Source organism: Thermobia domestica, chromosome 2, assembly GCF_964235325.1.
Source record: "Thermobia domestica chromosome 2, izTheDome1.hap1.1, whole genome shotgun sequence".
In the NCBI taxonomy this organism is placed as follows: domain Eukaryota; kingdom Metazoa; phylum Arthropoda; class Insecta; order Zygentoma; family Lepismatidae; genus Thermobia; species Thermobia domestica.
In genome coordinates this window covers 150601743-150618881 of record NC_137455.1, presented here as the reverse complement: position 1 = coordinate 150618881, position 17139 = coordinate 150601743, and the positions used below count along the sequence as shown (strand labels likewise).

At 35.9% G+C, this 17139-nt stretch overlaps 1 protein-coding gene across 4 annotated transcripts in view; it reads right to left on the bottom strand.

Moving 5' to 3' along the window:
• LOC145676293 (regulator of G-protein signaling 9-binding protein-like) overlaps positions 1 to 17139 on the bottom strand; it is a 320813-nt gene that overhangs the window by 125089 nt on the left and 178585 nt on the right. The window lies entirely within an intron of this gene.

The following is a 17139-nucleotide window of genomic DNA, read 5'->3' as shown; positions in this document are numbered from 1 at the left end:
CACAGAAAGGAATACGTTTTTCATCGGGTGGTAAGATTGTTTCCATTGTGAAGGATTGGTTTTCTAGCAAATATGACAAAGATGAGCTGCGAAAGCTGAAGACTTGTGTGGAGAAATATGTTATCTAGGTTGGTGACTATGTGGGTAGGAAAAAATATCATATGTCATCTTCAAACTTGCTAGTTCAATCCTTTCCATGCGAGAGTAAAACTTTATCAGTCAATCACTCCTTGTACATTTCTGAATATGTGAATAAATAAATAAATAAATAAAGTCAAGAGCGAATCTAAGGGGAAAACTCTGCGACTCAAGGTGTCTCAAAATATCTTGGTATTCATTGATGACTTGTTTTAGTGGCAAGTACACTGAGAAAAAATTTAGATGGCGCACTTAAAAAGATAGGTTACATGCGCAATTCTTGTAGTTTTTTGACTTAACTTTCAGCAGACGTAAAACTGAAAACTCATGTCTTATAATACTTTCCGTATAAGTCTTCCATCTATACGTACTTTCCGTATGAAACAATATAGGCGGTCAGGATCTCACATACAAATGGACGTATATGAATTATAGGTGACGAAGGTAACATACATATATGTATGTAATATAAGGAAGACTGTTAGATATCAGGCATCCTGCAACGACATGATGTAACATCTAAGGGCAGTGCCTATGTAGCATATGGATAACGTATGCCCCATACTGATTTCTGTAGTAAGCAAGAGGATTCCATATATTTGTACAATATACCGCTGTCCGAAAAACGGATTTTTCTCAGTGTAACAAGTTGCCTTCTCCAACTACTTAATCACCTCCCTAGAGTATAGTCCTTCATAGGAAATATAAACTCGCATTAATAAAAAAAATAGATAGATAAGTACTATAACAGGAAATAAAAAGTGTTCCTGAGAAAAATAAAATTACCTAGAAAATGAACTACAAATAATACGAAAGAAACGCATGTAACTGAATGTTCGAGTTTTCTAAATAAAACTAACACTTGTATGATAATCAATAAAAGCATTCAAAATAAATACGGATGTCACAAAAAATTCTCATTACTCAATGTTCTAGTGAGATTATTAAGGTGTATATTATGTGACTGACGCTCCTTATCTGGCTATTGTTCATAGAAGAGAATACATGCATTTTTTAAATTTGGCAACTGATGATACGTTAATTGCTATATACTGAAAACTTATGTTCTTTCTATTAGTGTGTAGCTCATAGTTAATAGTGGCAGAGACTTGTAGCCAAGCTCTTAGTTTAGCCAATGATGCAACTCTCATCCTCGTGACGTCCGATACTGTAGAAGAATCCACAAGGAAATGAGGCCCAGATCCGGTGCGTGAAGAACTCAGCAAGAATTATTAATGTAAGAAAATTATCTTGTAAAATATAGGAATCTTATGTCATGTTAGAAGAAAGATAATGACTAGTCCCTAGTTAGATGAAACTGCCAGAGGAGAGGGATTAATTTCGAAGAGAGTTAATTAAAAGTTCCGATACTTATGGATTTACGAAATGTTTCTTCCTTGGTCGGTTATGTATGGTACTTGGTACAGAAACATAATAGATTATCCATCATTACTTTGCTTCTTTCTTTTCTTCTTTTCTTATTTTGAAACTCAATCTTAGAATGTAAGATATAAGTACGAGTTAATAATTGAAGCAAGTTTCTACCAATCAATACAATATATATATATATGTGTGTGTACACAAATAAATATAGCAGTTTTAAAGGTGTTTAATTACATTTTAACTTTAACAATTACAAAACTCATGTTAAATGAAACCTTATAATAATTTAACGTGAACACAACTTGTCACAACACACATCTAATCTATAGGCTAGTTCCTCCCATACCTCAAAAAGCATGTCTGGAATGATGGCAGCAACAGCTCCATGAATCCTATCTCTCAACTCAGGCATGTTAGGAGGCAGCGGAGGTACTTAAACTTGGTACTTACAAAATCCCCCCCCAAAAAAAGAGTCGCATGGGATGAGTTCCGGTGGCCTTGAAAACCACCAGAGATAAGCACTGTCAAGGGGTCCATGGCGACCAATTTCAGCGATCAGTGACATCATTCAACCAATCTTGTACACAGGATGTAAATGTGTATGTGCGCCATTTTGTTGCCAAAGGAAGTTATTTTGTTCATCTTGCAGTTGGGGAAAGAGCTATTCTTGGAGCATATCCAAATAAGTCATTCCAGTTACGATATCTTCAGAGAAAAAATGACCCATAAACTTTCGTCGGGAAACAGCACAGAACATATTAACTTTCGAGAAATCTTATTCGTATTGTAAAAGTTCATGAATCTATAGATTTTCATATCCCCAGATTTTGACATTTCGTATGTAGACTTACCACTCACAACATAATCACGAAAGTCATCATGTTTCTGATGCAATATTTGAATTGTGAAATTGGAGCGCACAACGTAGTCAGTAGGATTTAAAGCCTGTAACATTTGTAACTGGTAGGAACACATATGTAAGCGTCTTCTTAAGACCTTTCATGCTGTCAAACACTGCCATTGTAAGTTCCCGACTGGCCTTCCTAACATGCCTTTTATGGCTTCGCAGGAAAGATTCCGTAACGTGCTCAACATTCTCCTCAGACACTCTTGGTCTACCCGTATTTTTGCTCTTACACAAGCAGTTGGTCATTTCAAACTGGTTATGTCATCTATGAATTTTGTTGGTATTTGGGAGATCATGATTAAGCTCCCAACAAAACACACGTTGAGCTGTAATAACTTATTTACAATTAGCAAACTGCAAAACACCAAATGCCTTCTATTGAGGAGTCGCCATCGTTACTATGGTCGCTACTAAGCGGAAACCAAGAAAAACTATATGCGCGCATGCATACAACTAAAACTGTATTTCTTGCTCTTTAACTTGAGCCTACAAACAACTGTGTAAACCTTATCTAAGTGATAATATAAAGAAATCAAACTGCTACATTAATTTATGCACACGACATTTGCACACACAAGTATTTCAATTCCGCAGAGGGAGCGGCGAGATCAGATATGATGTTCAGTGAAGTCCAAAGGTGTTCCATTGAGTTGAACCTGGATAAGTTTTTTTTAACTTTTGCAACAATTAAAATCTACCATTGCGCTTGTCGAACCACTTTGTACAACGTTGTTGGAGTTAGGAAAAGTGTCATTGCTACTTGGAAATATGGCCTACATGAATGAGCGTACATGATCAGCAATGACCTGTTGATAGCTAGAAGCCATCAGGTTGGCATCTACATGCATTACTGGGTCCACGGGTACCATTCTAATTTTACCTAAATCATAATGGTGTCACCAATGGCATGTCGTCGTACTACTGAGAACATTTCGAGCAGCTTTATCTCTGAAGACTACGGATTCTTACCCGACCATCGATGTAATGAAGGCAGTATCGTGATTCATCAGACCATCCAACGTTGTGGCATTGATCGGTGGTCCAGTGACGATAAGTATGCCCATTTCATTTGTAATCGACTGCCGCCCCACGTCTTGTAGTTTGGTCTAATTTCACCGTCCTTTTCTCACATAACATGTCGCGAACACCCGAAAAGTGATGCTACTTCTTAGATGCTGTTTGTATCCGTCTGATAATACTAATCTGGCCCGAAATCGCCATCCTTCAACAATCTACTCACAAGCATAATAACACTGACTAGTCGAATGAGATCTCTGTCATCGTCTGGCGAACTGATCTGTTGTGCCCCTTACGTCAGCTCAATAACTTTGTTCAAAAAGTAGCAGTTTTAGTGGAATAGCAGCAGCGGCAGCGATACTGAAATAAAGTATTAATTTTGAAAGCAGATAATAGTAATTGACTTGATAAACTTTCATCAACACTGCTATTTTTGTCCTTCGAAGTATATTTTGTTGTTTTAAAAATAAATTAAATAAATAAATAAAATATCAGAACAGTATATACATTGTACACGATCGATGGAATTCATCCAATCTTGCCCAAAATTGAGATAATAATTGAATTCATGAGCTTAGTACACATATGAAATACTATGTTGTGCAGATCTTTGGTCCTTAAGTTGTCATCGAAGTTGGCGGTTTGGACTTACTCCAAACCCCAAATTTGATAGCTAATAACTCAAGAAACAAATACCTACGCACTACGGGATATTTCGCTCGTATACTAACTTTGTTAAGGTCTACCGACATTTCAAATTTGCTCAAGTGAAGACCTTCAGTACTCTAGTTCTTGGTCACCAAACTTCGGCTTTGGACTTAACTACCTGTTATGGGATGTACGTGCAGTGTGTATTTATAATCAAGATTTGCTTTAAAACAATCAACTAAGGACAGGGAAACTTACTGGTTAGAAGGAATACGTTCAATTCTGAAAATATTAATTTGAAAGACATGGTAAAATTAAAATTTAAGAGTTAGCAACACTTAAGAGTTAAGAGTTATTATATGCTGTATGTCGTCAAACAATTCGTGTTGTTCTCTTGCTAATGTCATAAGAAATGGCTTCATGGGATATGTTTAAGTATCAGTTTCACGTTGATAAGTTTGTTAGTTTTGGCCACAAATGACAATATTTTTGCAGCTCCTCCGAAAAAATATTTTTTGTTGAGTTTGTCGAAAACCACTTATTGAGGATTTACGCTCATGCCTGTCTTTTTGTTTCATTCGATGAGGCATTTCGATTAATATATTGTGTCCTATATCGGACATTTTTCATACTCTACGCTTTTTTCTAACGCCTATTATAATGGTTAAGGGTAAATAATGAAGTAAAGTAAGTCGGTTATATTTACTTATGTTGTTTCATATGAACAGCTTTCCAGCTTGTGTCTGTAACGAAACACGGAAAGAAAAATCGACTAATAGAATTTTGGTGATGATTGATAAGAATTATTTCGAAAGAAAATCAGGAAAATGAGTCCAAGGTGTCAGAAATTGCAGCTCTATCACTGAAAATCGGTACTCCAAATTCAAACTATTTCGTTATGGCTAAAATTATTTAAAGTGCTCCCCCCCAAAAAAATAAATGTGAGAACTTTTTTGTATGAAATCGATTAAGGGTTTGAGGAAACAATTAGGGTTCCGGAAAATAATAGTAACTTTCAACTGCAAGCTTTATGATGAAAATCAACTCAAAAGACTTGTAGTTGAAACTTAAAAGTATTTCCTCTTTAGCTATGAGAATTTGAAAACAGAAATTATATATACTAATAGCCGCATATGAACAGTTAGAAAACTCATTATGTCCACTATAATTCATATTGGAAAATAGCGGCCAACCGCACGCGTCGGTATTAAAGTGTCTGTGGCAGAATATAGCCATGTCTGGAAGCCACAAACTGTCTGGCAATGCTACACTCAAGTCATTAATTTCACGCATTTACAGTCAAAATAAAGCAAAGCAAAGCAACTTAGTGCTGTCCTAATTACGAAGTTTTTATTTTAATATTATTATTCCGAAGATAAATTCAACAAAATTATACTCTATTGAATTCTATACGGATAAAAACTCCATTCAACGTGTTTTTCAACCTCACAAATTTAGTGGAGGCCAATTAATTAAAGTCTGTGGGAAGAAACGATAATACTACTAATACCGCGCTCGAGGTTTTGTTCTGCTGTACAATATAGATTAAAATCTTGCTTAGTTAAAAACTCTAATTTGCTGATATTTAACTTTCGTTTCTAGTTTACACCAACCAACTTGCGGTTACACAAATATTTACGATCAAACCTAAATATAGTTACGGCCCTTTAATAATAGACAGCAACAATCTTCAACCCTTTTCAAATAATTAAATTCAAACAATCTTATTAAAGTTTCGATTAAATCGTCACAATATATTGCTGTGGACATACAGAAATATTAACACTGAAATCTAAATATGGCTACAGCCTTGTTCAATCGGTATTTTGAAATAATTAAAATGACACAATACAGTTTTTAAATTTCAATTAAACTCGTCACAATAGTTTTAAATCGGAAAAAATGTCTGCGCCATAGCGTTATGTACTGTATGAGGCAGGAAAGTGTTATCTACTATTGTCAGACAGGAAAACGTTATCTACTCGTGTCAGACATGAAAGCGCTATCTACTAGTATCAAGCAGGAAAGCGTTATCTACTAGTGTCAGACAGGAAAGCGTTTTCTACTAATATCAGACACGAAAGTATTATCTACTGTCAGGCAGAGAAATGTTATCCACTAGTATCAGGCGGGAAAGCGTTATCTACTAGTGTCAGACAGGAAAGCGCTATCTACTAGTATCAAGCAGGAAAGCGTTATCTACTAGTGTCAGACAGGAAAGCGCTATCTACTAGTATCAAGCAGAAAAGCGTTATCTACTAGTGTCAGACAGAAAAGCGTTTTCTACTAGTATCAGACACGAAAGTATTATCTACTGTCAGGCAGAGAAATGTTATCCACTAGTATCAGGCGGGAAAGCGTTATCTACTAGTGTCAGACAGGAAAGCGCTATCTACTAGTGTCAGACAGGAAAGCGCTATCTACTAGTATCAAGCAGAAAAGCGTTATCTACTAGTGTCAGACAGGAAAGTGCTATCTACTAGTATCAAGCAGGAAAGCGTTATCTACTAGTGTCAGGCAGAAAAGCGCTATCTACTAGTATGAAGCAGGAAAGCGTTATCTACTAGTGTCAGACAGGAAAGCGTCTTCTACTAGTATCAGGCACGAAAGTATAATCTACTCTCGGGCAGGGAAATGTCAGAGGAACAGGTTCTATCTTTGATCTTAATACTCTATTGCAATCAGTAGTTATAAATGTTTAAGTTTGATTATTGAATTCCCATAATTTGGAAGTCCACCGTTATTTCACACTGAGAAAAGAAACTCACTTGTTATTATTTCTATCTTGAGTGAGATACACAAAAGGTTTTTAGAGATCGATGCTATACCTCCCTCCCTTCCCTAGTTGTGCATGGAGAACGAAAAATGGACCAATCCCATTCTTTTGTTTATTTATTTGTTTAGAAAAGTTGTTATTGCTCCAAGCGTTAATTAGTTATGGTTATATGTACACGAAACGACAGAATAATATTTTGTTTGCAAGGACAATTAACCCAACCTACAAACTGTAATGAGATTATAATACAAGCAGCATTGTTTCCTGTACTTTTTGCATTGAGTCTGGTAAAAAGATGTGGGATGCGAAGAGGATTGCTGGAAGCCAGGGGTGGCAACTAGGTGTGGGAATCGGACACTGTTTTTCTTCTTCAATTGTAATCAATTATCGTGTTCTATGCAAATTCATCCCGAACCGTAAATTACCATTTCTGAATTATTCTATAAATACAGGGTGGAACAAATAAAAATGGCCCGGAGAACAGAGTTCCAGGGTAGAACGAAACACAGCAAAGGAAAGGAAGTATTTTTCTAACCTGATTATAATAGGTATTGAAAATTACCACCATTCACCTCTTGGCAGTTTTGGGCCCTGGACAGCAAGTTGCAGAAGGCAGATTGAAGCTGGGCTGCTGGAATTGCTGCAATCTCATTAGAAATGTTCTGCTGCAGTCAGTGGTGATATTCTAATATTTTAACAACCGGTTATATATATATATATATATATATATATATATATATATATATATATATATATATATATATATGTATATATATATATATATATATATATATATATATATATAAGATTGATAAGTGGATAGATACAATTCTCTTGTAACATGTATGACCTATACAGGGTGTGTGACGAAATTATGTAGCACTTCGAATATCTTGGAAATGAACTGTTCAAAATATATGACTGTCAACAACTACGCAACTAGGCTAGTAGTCGCCCGGGCCAGGAACTTGCCTTAGCGCTCCCGCTGACTAACCAAGCCAAAACGCTCTCCAACTACACTTGATATTGACATCACACAGTAATTCTCCTATTCCATTTTTTCTTCAAGTTTCAGAGCTTGACTTTAAAATTGCAGTACATAATTTAATTTTTACTACAAGATAAACCATCAAACTAATTAGTATTTAAGTGCCAAATTATCTGGGAGTAGCATGGTTGACATATTCTTATCGTCTTATCACAAGAACTGCAAATCACAATGTTTTTGAAGTTACATCGAGATGTGCATATATGTAGAATAAATCTATAGTCTGTTGCTTTAGAATATAATATTTAATTATAATAAACAGTCGAGCTATTGTCTCAAGTATTATACTCGGACTGGTATAAATCTCTTAAATCGATACAAGTTAAATGAAAACACAAAAAGATGGAACTAAAATTTAACTTTGTGGGTTCTTTTTACAAGGTCCTCAAAATATAGCTTTGAAGGTAACTTATATATGATCCTAAGGTTGGTGAGTCATTGTTGTCCTCTTAAGTTTGTAAGGTAGTTTTGTATGAACTTCAGTTTGCTAAAACCCCTTTCCTTGCCTTATAGTAAAAATACATATTTGCTCAGTTTTGCGGCCCATCAATCCGGCGCCCAGGCCACAAAGCCTGTTTGCCCCCTTTCCCTTAGTAGGATGACTATAAAATTTTCAGCTAAAAACGGGACAGGTTCCGTCTTTTTCAAAAAATGAGAAATGAGAAACAGGTCAGTCCGTAAATTAGTTCCTGTTTACCTCGGCAATAACTAATACATTAATATTGTGATATAACAATATATATAAACTATAAATATAAACACCATTTAACTTACAATATAGTAGGACATGATGCTGCCTGCATTTACTCCTTTGCCCTAGCTCGAATCCTTGATTACATTGAGTGAGAAGTTGACTCTTGAACTGAGCAGCACTGCAAACTATAGATCATGTTTAATGTAGGAAATTTCAGTTCAATTCTTGCCGCTTTGTTATTATTAATTATAAATAATTTTACAAGCAGCAAAGGTACTGAATTTGTTATTTACTTCTTTCACTTGCATCAAACAGGACAGGTACTACTTTTTTTCCACCTACTGAGGGGCATCTGGGACACGCCCCTAAAACGGGACTGTCCCGGTCAAAACGGGACGTATTATTGCCCTACCCCTTAATTACGTCACTGGTTGTCAAAAAGTATTGGAAAGGCTTTCATCCAGCAATGGATCGACGATTGTTCATAAAGGTCTGTATGTGTGTCAAATATGTATAAATAACCCTCACCACTTCACTCATATGATCCCACAATTCATTCTTGATTAAGGAGCAAAGTATTATACCGTGTTTTGAGAGATCGTATGTTTAACTCCGTAGCTGTCAGAATTTCTGAGAACAATGACACTTAAAATAGAATTTATCGTTCCTCCCACTCTCCATTAATCTGGTATGTACAGAGCAAAGTAATCTTCTTCAAACAGGTCAATGTTTTGGCTGTGAATAATGTTTATTCTACAAGCTCTCCCTTCCAGCTGAAATTCGCAATACACACACTTGCTATGCTAATAGAAATACAAAAGATATAGAAATCTTATCTGCATGGTTTATTTTCGATTTCCGGAAATAGGTTCTGTCAGTTTCACACACACAATTTGTTTGGCTTCTTTCTTTCACTCCTGGCTAGGTCATGTGTGTGTGTGTGTGTGTGTGTTTATGTCTGGATATAACAAACGGTTACTCGAAATATTTTAACAACCGGTTCTAGCGAATCGGTCCAAACCGGCTGAATAGTACCACTGGCTGCAGTTCTTGAAGAGTATGAGGGTTGTTGCGATACACCTTAGACTTGAGGTTTGCCCACAAAAAGTAATCGGACACGTATAAATCAAGTGACCGGGGTGGCCAGCTAGGGCCGACACCAGACTGACCTCTGCTGACAACTCTGTCAGGAGTGAAAATTGTGTAACTGTGATCCATGGTTCGGGGAAGGGGGGCTGTATGAGCAGTCGCTCCATCCTGTTGTACGTAACCGTACGTCCTTTCCTCGTCCGTCACGTGATGTGGTTCCATGCATACATTCACGTCCAATCGTATCCACTCGTCCGGGCCACTTTTATTTGTCCAACTTTGTATATTATCGTATATTGTGCAGTTATTAAATTCTACAATATTGTTAACGTATAACAAAAAGAAAAATGTCCAAAGATGAGATATATACGAATCAACAGAACTTAATAAACTGAATAAAATTATGTTCATGAGTGTAGAAATTCATATGTAATATTGTAGAAATTGTAAAAAAAAAAAAAAAAAAAAAAAAAAAAAAAAAACAGATCTCTGTAAATCTAAATATTTATGCTATACAGATATTACAAATATTTACAAGAATAAAACCACTTAACTGGCGTGAAATTGATATTAAATATAAGCTCATTAAGTGTCTTCATAATGACAACAGCATGACGATAACACATAGAATGGTTAATGAGAAATATTTTAAAGATAATTAACTTAAATTATGTAATTTATTTTTACTAAAATAGTATCTACAGATAAGACATGTACCAGTATTTAGATTACATTGAGCGGAACAAAATAACATTTTCACGGATAAAGTCTCAAGGAAATAAATACAAAAATAAATGAAATCTTTGAGTTTTACGTCCCACTCTTATGCCGGCAAAGGTAAAGAAGACGGTGATGATGATAAACGAATGAAATGGTGGAATGAAGAAAGTGGGAGGAAACGGGAAAACACCGAGGAAACCCACGCACACGGTGTTTGTCCACCACAAAGTTCACTTGGCGGGGGCTGGGGTCGAACCCGGCACCCCAAGCACCAGAAAATAAATTTAAAAAACAAGAATTTATGTCACTTGTTTGCCAATAATAATTGCCTTTTTTATATTTTGCTGCAGGAAATTGTTATTTATATACCAAATACGTAGTAAATAACAGTGTTAACTCTGGAAGCGGCGGACGGAGTTTCCCCGCATTCCCCTTCACTTTTACCCATGATTGTTAGAGATATGAAGTGTGTTCCAGAAAAAAAAAGTAGCAAAATGCATTTAGTAGAACAGAAAGTGCTATTTATTCATTAAAATGTTTTGTACGTATATTGCGGTATATATGTTCAATGATGCTCCTAACAACACGTCCAGAAAAGACGCGAAAAATTATTGTCTTAATACCTAACGTGAGACGAGTTACAATGCCCTTGTCCAATTTAGCACTAGCAGATTCCCATTTCCATTTGAATTGGGCGTTATGTCAGGCTAAGTTGTCCCATTTCAACTTTCTTTTGATGGCAGCCCAATGTCTTTCAATAAAGCAAAGTTCAGAGCAGTTTTATGGATTGGCAACTTTGGGCACAACCGGTGTTTCTTTCAGAAAAAATGTTCCAGGGGGCACACTTAGTATTCGGAGGTGCACATCTCCCACTGCTGGTATTTATTATTATAGATGTATTATTTTGGTCTCCTCCTGGGGGGCATTCTCAGAGCTCTGGGGGGTAGTGCCCCCAAAATACATGTCTGAAAGAAACCCTGGGCACAACGTTCGTAAGATTTTCTTCATATCACGCTATAGTCCTTCTACTGTCATGTGGAGTAACCAGGACATACCAGAAAATGATATTGACATTTTGTTCCCTAACAGAAGGCAAAAGCCGTTTTTGTAAACACTAGAAGATGTAATTTCGTAACCAATTGCTTCTAAATATGATGAATTCGTCACTTTTATGTGCAAAGGAACAAATTCCCTACCATATCAAAGCCTTTTCTGTAAATTTCGCAGTGCGTTTGGTTCTCACTTTTGTCGACATCTCCATTCAATTTATTCCATAATATTTGAGTCCTGCCAGTTATTGACTATCGCCTGGCACATAGGTTTCGTCCCCCATGATACCCTCGAAAACTGGGAAGCATATATTTGCATACAGCTTGTGTGAATGCATTTTTGCAATTGTTTTGTTGTTTGTCACTTCTGACCGCCACTAAAGCTCGAAACATCTCTAAGCCTTGCTGTTTTTTAATCCTCTGCACAATAGATCTCGTATTAGATACTTTTGAGGCATTCTCCATACAGACATTGCTAGGTTTCTTCGATATGCATTCACTATCCTTCACTGCCACTTTCACCTGTTTCGCTTCCGTTCCCTTTCTCCCTGTCGCACGCTAATACCTCCACGGTGATCCTCCGCTAAGAATTTGCCCAAGGGATTCCTAGGGGAGTAATGTAAGTTTTCCTTGTAAGCACCCTTGTGTGAAATCGAATCGTTCACACTCTGCTTTTACACTGTATTTATAAATATTTATTATCAACCAAATTTTATAGGTAAGCAATCATTAAATATAGTTCTGGACTCACCCTCTCGTATAAAGTCCAAAGCAAGCAAGAGTGAGACAAGTAGTACTACCCATGTAGAGAATGTAGAACAAACAAGTATCGTGATCTCTGTATCTCGATATCTTATAATAGAAGGCAAAGATGTTGCTAGTGCCAATGCAAAGGTACCAATCCGAGTGATATTATGAACTAATCCTCTTTTGTGCTTAATAAAGTCGTGTAATTCGAATCCCCACGTTAAGCTGTAGGACCACGTCTCATATATCCTCACTGCTGAACGGGACGCTAAACTCAAATCCAATCGAATCTAAATTTGAATCCAAATCCTACACCGAAAGTGCTGTTCTGGAGAAAACCATTTTAGGCTCGTTTCCCAGAACTGTACGTTCGTTTACAAATATTTTTATTTTCTCTTATATTTATTTGAAACATAAGATCCCAATGAGTAAAAGTTAATCACAGGATTTACCCACTTCAAAATTCGTATTTTTGTTATTACTTTTTATTCATTCAAATGAAACACACCATACCTGTTCAAGAGAATTATATCTCAATTCATTCATGTGTGCTTGCGGCAAAGTTCCGAACTAATTTTTTTGTTTACAAGTAACCTTAGCTGCATGGCAGGCTTGCCACAAGTACTGGTCTTACTTGAGATTTCCTTGATATGCATTTGTTAAAAATTGATATCAAAGGGATATACTATGAAGCAAATCAAATTTAATGAAATCAGTCGTGTGCATGCTTTAACCCTTTGCGCACCAGGGACGTACGTGCGTACGTTTTTATAACGTCGCACATAAATACCATAGACGTACCTGCGTACGTTCGTGGTATTATTGCATAGACTTAACTTTTTCTACCTGGTATTCTTAAACACAGTGTATAATTGTTATCTGGTATTCTAAGTCGTGATTGTTTCACACCTCCATATTTTTAGTCTTCGTTTATACTCGCTAGATAGCATTAGTAGTCTTTGAATCATAATTGTTATCTGGTATTCTAAGCGTGATTTTTTCACATGTCGGTATTTTTAGCCATTTTCACTTGCTAGATGACATTAGTAGAAATTGAATTCCTGAAAACATACTACGTGGCGTGTTTATGAACGACGTTAGTAGATGAAGGTGGAATTGTATTTCATTTTTTATTGTTGTGAGTATTATTCATTGGGGTTACAGTCCCTTTATAGATAAGTTGGCCTGGTGCGCAATGGGTTATGTCATTGTGCGCTAAACACGTGAAACTATTTAACATGGATGAAACACTAAAGCACATAGATGGCTGTAAACTTAAATTTCCCATATGAAAATAACATTTAAAGAATACCAAATAGCATATAACAAGATTTTCAAATAATATTTAAAAAAAAACAATAATTTAATACGTCTATAGTAGTGGTGGAGACAGAAAAACATCAATGGGCTAATAAACTGCCATGTCAAAGAAGCGCAGACAAGCATTTATAAACCGATATACTGCCAATGTGTCACCAGCTGAAACGTTCACTGCATGGCTGGACAAGCTTTCATGTACTCTTACGATACCACGTTAAGTATTTTATGTCAGTTCACAGAGGTGTGCTGAATTACAGGGGAGGCAGTTAACAAATTCGCCTATTGTGTGTAATTTTCTTTCTAGTCACCGAATTTGAAATACTGATTAAATTAGTTAACAGAGAGAAAGAAGTATGCTGCCGCTACAATCCATGAAGAGCTATGGTTATCCAGATAAAGCAAACGCAACATGATGCGTGGTTAATGCATCCGCTCTCAGGTGTCATTATTTCGGACTTTCTGGATCTGAGTTTGCTATTTCTTAATTCACGCATTTTATCAATTGTCTCATGATGATGGAAAAAGGAAGTGAAAACTTTCAGCTGTACGAGTGACGATTATGCCTTGGAGGCTAAGGGAGTTGATAAAATGAACAAAATGGTGGAATGAAGAAAGTGGGAAAAGCGGAAGAACAGGAGAAAACCCACGCAATAGTGATTGTCCCCCACAAAGCCCATTTGGTGCGAGCTGGAATCAAACCAAGGACCCGACGTACCAGATGGGAATGCTCTATCACTGAACTACCGCATCCCTTCATTATGAAAAGTCAACACTAGAAAATGGGTAGAGGTCCATTTGGGAGTAGAACCAGACTTCAATGTATGTGAATTGTGGCATATGAAGGAAAACATTTAATGAGTCTCAGTTTAAGATAATAAAGATATATGGGACAATGGAAACTAATCAAGTTAGGCTTATTGTTTAGTGGTGTATAAATAAGGTTGAGTCAAGTTGGGGTTGTTGCCCTAAGGCATACTATTGGTAGTGTTGGTCGATGAAACCTATATCGCCCAAGAAAGAAAATAACTCACGTCGAACGAGGTAAAGTTATTTCTTAACGCAAAAATACGTGGCAACTAATCTCTTAGAATTGGCGACGAGCTGGTTTTTTGCATAGAAGATGGCGGTCTTAACATATACAATTTCTTGAATATTTAAATCCAGAAGAGACAGATGTGGAAACATACATCGAAAGATCTGAACAATATCGTCTTGTCAATGATGTACCAGAAGCCAAGAAAGTGTGTATTATCATGTTAGTTATTGGAAATGCGGTTTATAAAACATTCAAGGAACTAGTAGCACCCAAACGAGAATCAGACCTTGATTTTCAGTGCACAGGATAACATTTTCAATTTTAAAAAAGCAGGCTAACTGCTGCAATTTTATCCTATTCCGAGATGTTATGAGAGATCAGATAGCTTGCGGTGTTGGTAGTGAATCCGCGCGAAAGAAGCTGTTGTCTACACCTGACTTGACCATATCTATGGCTATTGATATAATCAATCAATTCGAGCTGTTGGAGAAAGAAGCTGCTATATTTTATGGACAAGAAAATCCGGTAGATTACCTAAGTAACAACAGAACGCCGTATAGTTATAAAAGGAATAATCCACGGTAGTTTCCTACATGTAAATATTGTGGACGATGTCATAAGTGGCACCAGAGTCCAGCAAAAGGAGCGAAGTGCTGGAAATGTGGACGAATTAACCATTTTGCCGCATGTTGTGGCAATAAATTCCTATCTCATGTGACGTTACAAAACGAGTAAATGATTTCCCACAGACTGATCAAATTTCTCGTAAGGAACAACACGTATCAACATCCAAGGATTATGAACGTGCTTTGAATAACTTGACTATTTGCTCTATGCGTGATGATTATGCATTGAACACAATAGAAGAATTTCATCTAAATGGCTTCACAATAGAAACAGTATAAAAAGAAGAACCAGTGCTATCGCAACAAGAGTTTTTATCAGACTCGATTGACGAGCATACAGTTAATCAGTCAAATAAAGAAGATAACAGAGAGTCAATTGATGTATTAAAACTGAAATGGTGTTAATTTAATCTTTACAACAGAAACTGAACTGCAATATTCTGTGATACCAATTTTAACATATGCACAATTGCTTAATACAATAAAATTATAATCAATTCCAATGGAAACGTTGGAATGGAATCAACATAATCTTACCATATTTACAAAATTAGAGACACCAGTAATAGCAGATGGAATCAAGTACCATGATGAACTCAAAGTATGCCAAGGATTTTTGGATCACAGTATTATATACTTTGATAATGTGACTAGTTATATACTTTCAATAAGGGGATGCCCATGGTAAATCAAAGTATGTCATGTAATCTTACTGTTTCGACAGAACACAGCTTTAACTGCTTCGCGAAAGTGAATGACGAGTTCTAAACAAAGTAGATAATCAATTTCAATAGTACAGAAGGAAGGAGAGGAGAAACGTAAATGGAGTAATGACAACAAGATTACTAACCAAGTTGCTGTAAAGGGTGAGCGGATGAAAAAATGACTTACTTTTGGAACACAGGAGAGAACATTTTTGTTTAGAGGAAGAAGGCAAGAGTAACGAAGGATCAATTTATGAGTTTGGAAACTAATAAATATCGAGACATAGGAAATGGAGCTTTGGTCGGAACCTGAATGGACACACAAGCAAAGGGTAACAGGCAGAGGTGGAAAAAATAGTTTTAAAAAAAGAAAGAAAGAAAAAGAAAAGAACAAAACATCTGCTTAAAACATGAAAAACATGTTCAAAATGTTTAAACATGTTTTAAAACACGAACGAAAAAAACATGTTTTAAACATTTTGAACAGTTTAAAACATATTTCAAAATCGTGTAATAACTTATTTGTTAAGATTTTTTACTCTTTACTTGCAACCAGTATTACAAATTCATCATGTATATACATATTAGTGCAACATTGATAACAGAATTGACTAAAAATGGATTTTATATAGTTTTTTAAATAAATTTTTATTCGCCACTTGTTGTTCAAGATTATTTTCGAAAAAAAGATTAAATATTTTCGTAGTGTACTGGTGATAAAGCACTTTAATATATCAAATTTCGTTTTTGTAGCACCAGCGGTTTTGGAAATGACTTTTGAGTGTCCGTATCGGATTGAAAATGCTGACTTTGTATTTCCGTAAGCTGTCACTGATAACGCATTTTTTTAACTAATTTAATTTGTGTAACACCAATGGTTTGCAAAGTGACTTTCGAGTGACCATTGGGTTTAATATGAATTTTTTACTGCATTTGGCTCAAATAATTGTATTATTATCTGAATTTTGCACACATGTACATAATTTTTACTCAATTGATCACCTGGAGCTGGGTGAAATTTTAGTTGCAAAAATTTGATTGCTATTTCGGAATACTCATGCTAATAAAATTATTTTAAAATAATAAATTTTCGAAAAGTGATGTTTCAAGCACACTTTATGTTGTGCAAACTTTAGAATATTTTCTGCAAGCCTGTGTATTGGTTGTTGTTTAAATCAATAATTGTATTGAAGAGAAACAATATTTGGGATATTCAGAGCACAATGGATTCAAGGCT